Source organism: Tiliqua scincoides, chromosome 3 (assembly GCF_035046505.1).
Source record: "Tiliqua scincoides isolate rTilSci1 chromosome 3, rTilSci1.hap2, whole genome shotgun sequence".
NCBI classification, from domain to species: domain Eukaryota; kingdom Metazoa; phylum Chordata; class Lepidosauria; order Squamata; family Scincidae; genus Tiliqua; species Tiliqua scincoides.
Genome location: NC_089823.1, coordinates 105,439,657 through 105,446,657, shown reverse-complemented (window position 1 = coordinate 105,446,657; position 7,001 = coordinate 105,439,657). Strand labels below are relative to the sequence as shown.

The 7,001-nt window shown below is 46.9% G+C and overlaps 1 pseudogene; it reads right to left on the bottom strand.

The window, feature by feature from the left end:
• Nucleotides 1-342: 342 nt before the first annotated feature.
• On the bottom strand, nucleotides 343-462 carry LOC136646773 (5S ribosomal RNA; annotated as a pseudogene).
• Nucleotides 463-7,001: the final 6,539 nt, after the last annotated feature.

The following is a 7,001-nucleotide window of genomic DNA, read 5'->3' as shown; positions in this document are numbered from 1 at the left end:
CCCAGAGCTGCCCAAGTCATCCATGACTTACTCACAAGACACCAAACATTCATTCATCACATCTCAGTGCATAATTTAATAAGGTTCTCTTCTGCACAGCCCAGCAAGTACAGTCATTCATGAGGAAAAGGGAAAGATGGTAGGGGTGCAGTATGCCACCAGAACATGAGATAAACCCTTTTTCTTTTTTTTAAGGTCATTGAAGCCCCAAAGCAGTGCCTGGAGGCATGCATGCTGATGATGTTAGAGTTCATATTTCTTGATAATCTCTTCCAATAGAAACATGGTCCAGAAGTTGTTGTTGTTGTTTGGCATCCTTCAGTCTCGAAAGACTATGGTATAAACCTACAGCACCCGGTATTCCCAGGCGGTCTCCCATCCAAGTACTAACCAGGCCTGATCCTGCTTAGCTTCCAAGATCAGAAAAGATCAGGCATGTTCAGGGTAACAGGTCCAGAAGGTTACCACAAATAATCTTGGTTTACTCCAATGTCACTGTTCTCTGCCATGCTCTTGTTCTGTGTCTTGCTTTCTGGTGACATTTTAGATGCATTGACGTAATGATGATATAAAAGATTGCCGATTAGCCACCTTTAACACATTGCAAAATGAAAGGCAAGTTAAAACAGCTTTTAATAAATGCACAAGCTGTCCCATCCCCCAATACTGCTCAAAGCATTATTACCTAGTCAAGCCATTGCTTCATCTAGGTCAGCATTATCTAGTCTGACTGATTGCAGTTCTCCAGGACTTCAGATGGTGAGGGTCTTCCTCTGGAGATGCAAGGGAATTGACCCGGATACGTACAAAGCATGTGTTCTTCCACTGAACTATGGCTCCTCCACTCCCATAGCTCATGCCTTTGAGTATGATTATCTGCTTCATCAGTCCACCCAATAAGCTAATCCTCCTGGAGGAGAAAACATATATGCAATCAACAGTTCCAACAGCCCAATCCTAGGGATGGCTGCACCACCAGAATGTGCACCCTGGGCAGCACTGAACACTTTACAGCCATCACAAAATATGATGCGCCATAGAGTGCAGCATGGCTACTGCTGCCACAAACAGTGAGTGGCAACAGCTGGGTGACAGTAGTGACTGTGGGAGCTCCAGTGCCGGAACGGGGTGGGCAGGGAGTGAGAAGAATGGGGTATAGACTGGGGCATGGATGAGGTGTGTCAAGAATGGGAAAGGGATGGTGCCTGTGTGGTAGCAACTGTTGATATCCTATACCAGCAGTTCTCAAACTCTCTGGGAGAGTTTGAGCCACTCTAAGTTCTTCGGGGGCAGGGGGGAGGCAGCATCACTAAGTGGACTGCAGGGACTGGCATTTGCTTACCAGTCCCTGCAGCAGCCTTCCAGGGGGAGGCTGGGGAGCCTTCAAGGCTGGGGAGCCCTGCGCGCCCCTCTGCAGGGCTCCCCAGCCTCCAGTAAGTGAAAGTGGAGTGATCGCACCCTGCAATTGCTCCGCTTTCACTTTTAGAAGGCTGGGGAGCCCTGTGGAGGGTCATGCAGGCTCCCCGCACCCCTGGGAGGCTGCAGCAGGAACTGGTAAGTGCATCCCAGTCCCTGTGCCCCCATTAGTGACGTGATCCTGGGGATCGCGTCGCTGCCTCCCCCCTGCCCACGCCCCTTAAGGGGACAGAGGCCAGGGCCCTCTGGCTGGGGCGTTGCAACGCCCTAGTTTGAGAAGCTCTGTCCAATACACTGTCCTTGACTTGATCCACCTACCTGAGTCCACTTGGACTTACACCACCAAAATAGTTGGCACAGGTCTGATTAGACTCATCAGGGTAGCAGAGGCTTACCTTAGTGAGGACCCCACGACTGCTCGCCTCCAGGATGCAGCTGCATCAACGGGGGAGGATGTTTAGGTAGGATTGGACTGCAAGTTAATGATCCCATCCTTCTCATGCTTTCTTTGTTGCCCCATTACCTTAGGGAGAATTGAAAGGAAAGGAAACATGGTGGGCTGGGTTTCTGAGGAGAGAGGGTCCAAAGAGAAATTACAGATACCTGAATTGCAGGTGTGTAAAAGAATGAAACTTCTCCTATCGCATGAGCAAGCACTCAGACAGAAGGTCAGACTGGCACCCCAGGTTCAACAAATATCTGCCTCCCCTATGAGAAGAGTAAACTAGTCAAGTGAAATATATCACAGCTCCAATTTGAACTGCCAGTTTTAACCACTAATTTGTGATCCAGGGTCAATCAATCCAAATTAAAATATTTTTTGTTATTACTGGAAGATTGAGGAGGACTTGGGAGGATAGTGAATAGCAATGGTTAATGCAATTCAGAATTGGCTTTCTAGCTCCTGCATTTCACTGAGCGACTGTGGGAGTATAATAACCACTATTCATGTTCTCTAGTGATTGCCAGAATGCATTTTCGTCTGTTTGTCACATGTAAATGTGGGTGGCAATATTTTAGCCGAGAGAGAGAGAGAGAGAGAGAGAGAGAGAGAGAGAGAGAGAGAGCGCACCACATTTATGCAGCAGTGATCTCTTGTTCTACAAATGCCACCTTCTGTAAAGTGCATTGCAAGCACCAATACAAATAATCCTTTTTGAATGTGCAACAAAACATGTGCCAGATTTTAGTGATGTGTCTAGAATTCGAGTAGAAACCACTGAGCTTTTAAAATATAGGTCTGAGAATGAATAGATATGTTGCTTTTTAAAGAATTTGTCTAGGGTTCCATTCCTATTCCCAACCAGTTTACACAATGCAATGTTACCAACAGAGCATGTGCTGCATCCTAGCGGGTGTGTGTGACCAGCCTGCCCAGGCAAGACAAGAAAAATAATTTTCATTTATCTTCCACTCTGCCTTCTGGCTGCTAATTGGACATATACCAGCAATTTAACAGGCGTAAGTCTAAAGAGCCTCAGTGGGTGGACCTTGGCTAGGAAATGGGGAGTAGGATCCTGGCATGCACTGCTGCCATCGAGGTAAGATAAATTCCAGTTGTCCTATTATTTTCAATCTTATGATGGAGGCAGTGGTAAATCAGATTGTACTTATGGCTAAATTGATAGCTTTTATCAGAAGAAGATAGATATGTCATACCTGTTTCTATTTGTTCTCTCTGTCCCAGAGAGTAGGGCCAGAGATGGGAACTTGAGTCACATGACTTGTACTCCAGTCGCAAAAATACACATTTTTTGCTGACTCATAGACTTGCAAGTCATGCGCTTGGAAGACTGGGAAAAATACTCGATTTAGGGGCCTCCAACTCATGACTCATCCCTGTTAATGCAAACTCAAGTCTACCTGTGTCTGGGTGTGCTTGCTAACTGTTTTCGCAGCATGAAAAACCTTGTGGGGCCGTCATTATCTGGATCCTTTTCAATCTGGTTTCAGGCCGGGCTTTGGGATGGAAACTGCCTTGGTCGCCTTGGTGGATGACCTACGCCAGGGACTGGACAGGGGAAGTGCATCCCTGTTGGTCCTGCTGGACCTCTCAGCAGCTTTTGATACCATCAACCATGGTATCCTTGTGGGCCGATTGGCCGAGTTGGGAGTTGGAGGCACTGTTTTGCAGTGGTTCCACTCTTACTTGAAGGGTCGGTCCCAGATGGTGGTGCTGGGGGATGCCTGTTCGACACCCTGGCCTTTGAGGTGCGGGGTGCCGCAGGGTTCAATTCTGTCCCCCATGCTATTTAATATCTACATGAAACCGTTGGGAGACGTCATCCGGGGGTTTGGAGTGGGGTGTCATCAATATGCTGATGACACCCAGCTCTAGCTCTCCTTTTCTCCAGATTCCAGGCTGGTAGTTGAGGCCTGGAGCACTGTCTGGAAGCAGTGAGGATCTGGATGGGGGCTAATAAGCTGAAATTAAATCCGGATAAGACAGAGGCTCTCCTGGTTCGGAAATCCTCGATGCAGGTGCTGGACTATCGGCTTGCTCTGAATGGGGTTGCACTCCCTCTGAAGGAGCAGGTCCACAGCTTGGGGGTCCACCTGGACTCGCAGCTGCTCCTGGATTCCCAGGTGGCGGTTGTGGCTAGGGGGGCCTTCACTCAATTTCGGCTGGTGCGCCAGCTGCGGCCGTACTTGGATCGTGCAGACCTGGCCACGGTGATCCATGCTACGGTGACATTGAGGTTAGATTATTGTAACGTACTTTATGTGGGGCTGCCCCTGAAGATGGTCCAGAAACTGCAATTAGTGCAGAATGCGGCGGCCCGTGTGGTCACTGGAGCTAGGCGGTTTGACTCTGTCAGTTCGCTTCTCCGGGGGCTGCATTGGCTGCCCATTCGTTTCCGGGCCCAATTCAAGGTGCTGGTTTTGACCTTTAAAGCCCTATACTGCTCTGGGCCAGGCTATCTTAGAGACCTCCTACTTCCGCACAATCCGGCTCATCCTCTTAGGTCATCAGAGAAGGCCTTTTCACAAGTGCCGCCGCCTAAGGAGGTACGTGGGGCGGCAGCAAGAAATAGGGCCTTCTCAGTAGTGGCACCAATGCTATGGAACTCCCTTCCCCTTGACTTGAGAATAGCTCCCTCTCTTGAGACTTTTCGGCGAGGCCTGAAGACCTTTTTGTTTAAACAAGCCTTCTGAGTTCATGGCCTTTTAAACATCTTTTAGTATTTTTTACAGGCCTGATTGATCTGCTGCTTTATGCTCTTTTTATCTGACTACTGTTTTTATGGTATCTGTTAATGTGTTTTTAATATGTTTTTTATCTGTTGGTTAAATTATGTTTTTAATCTGTTTTTAACATGTTGTAAGCCGCCCTGGGTCCCTTTTAGGGAGAAGGGCGGGATATAAATAAAGTTGTTTATTATTATTATTATTATTATTATTATTATTATTATTATTATTATTATTATTATTATTCAGACTGGGAGAACAGCAGGGAGGTTCCAACCAGAGGCAAGACTTAATGCATCCGAGCAGGCGGGGGGAGGCGGGAGAGAGCTCTATTACCCATCTCTGATAGGAAGGAAAGAACCAATGATCATTGGACAAAGGATGGGCATTCTGATGTTTTCTTTGGTTGAGGAAGGGCAGAAAGAGGAGCCGAAGGAGGTTCTTGCCTTATGATTGGCTGGAGAAGCCCAGGGAGGGAAGGAGGTGGGAGGCAATTCATAGTGATCATGCTTTCCAAACGCATGTCTTCTTTTGGCTCCATTGTTACTTGGGTGGAGAACACTTCATTGAATGACTGGCTGCAATGTGACTACTTTTGAGTAGAGCTACCAAGGATTGGGTCATCCTGTTAAGCCTTGTAGCTGTTGCGCGTGATCCTCTTCCTTCTTGCCGCTTCTGTCCTGGCTCTCACTCAGTCCCTCCCACTCCCTCCCGCCCTGTTTACAGATGGGCGCGTCATCAAGGGAGTGTTCAAGGAGAACTCCGACACACACACACACACACCCCTTGGCAGCAGCCCTATTTTTTCCATGGCTGTTTTTTTAACAGTGGGGGTGTGTGTGTGTGAACTCAACTCAAGTCAGCTCCTTTGCTGAACCACTTTAGAGTCCTTTAGAATTGTGAAAGGGTGACTTGGAAAGTGCCCCCATTATGACTTATTTTAGAGTCGGGTTGCAGGGGGGCAGTGACTCTTGACTTGACTCGAGTCGCGCCGCTCTGGATTTTCCCATCCCCGGTAGGACCAGATCTAATGGGGTGAAGTCACAGGAGATTTTGAGTGACTATCAGGAGGAATATTTTTAAATGCAAGTGTGGTTCAGCAAAGGAACTGATTACTGAAGGAAGCAGTGGTTTATCCCTTGTTGGGGGTCTTCAAGTAGAGTCTTGACAGGCACTTTTTGGAAAAGATCTAGCCAGGGTTTTCCTGCTTCAAGTAGGGGGTTGGACTAGAGATGGTCTTGAAGTTTCCCTCCAACTCTATGATTCTACATACCTGAAGTTTATTAAACACTGCCAAAATAGAACACACTCATCTGGTGATATCACATGTGCCTTTAAGATTTTAACTTTGTAATTTCTTTATTGTGCTAATTTACATGATAATAGAATTATTTCTAATGAAATAGACACTAGTGCTTGGAACTGTGCTTCTTAAGTTGCTGGCTGTTACTTGGCTCCAGGACTGTGCACAGATCCTTCTCTAGTCCTTTGGAATCTTCATGGTGACTTTGATGACATATTCCTTTAAATCAGAGGCAGGAGCAGCCAGATTCAGGATTTTGCTACGGCTCTGGAGCCCAGCATGGCATCTTGGGCTCTTAGGGATGGTGCACATGAACAGGGCGAGATAGATGATTCAGAAGCAGAGACTTTCCTTGCTCATTCACCAAGCAGGAAAGTGAATGCTGGGTCATGCTGACGTCCCCTCCCAAGATATGCTCTGGATAGGACATGATCTGTGAATTGCTTCCAAATATCTCTTATGCTTCCAGTGTTAAAGCACCTTTTCACTTCCCAACAACCATCTTTTATATGGCCAAAGCTGCTCAAACTGAATATTTTTTGTCAGTTTTTGCCTCATTGTAGGACATCAAGGTTTGCTTTTTTAAAACTGAGGCTCAGTATATTTTATTGATAACATTTTTTTTTCTGGTCAGTTGTCAACCTTGTTTCTGGGAAAGTGAGTCTGGGTAGTGTGGTGGTTTGGACCTGGAACAGCCAAGGTTCAAATCCTCCCTCATCCATGAAGCTTCCTGGGTGACCTTGGGCCAGTCATGCTCACAGCCTGATCCTATGCATGTCTACTCAGACGTAAGTCCCATTAGAGTCAATGGAGCTTACTCCCAGGAAAGTGTGGATAGGATTGGGCTGTCTACCTACCTCAGAGGGTTCAATTTCAAAAACCTTTATTAGACATTAACAGTCAAATGAAAAGACAGGCACACAAGCAAACATGGAAGAGGCAATGCAAGCAGACCTCAGAGGGTTGTTGTGAGGACAAACAGAGGGAAGGAACATGTATAGCACTCTGAGCTACATGAAGGAAGGTTGATATGAATGAATGAATGAATGTTGATGAGTGTCTCTGAAGGACAGCTTATTTGCCACTATCAAAT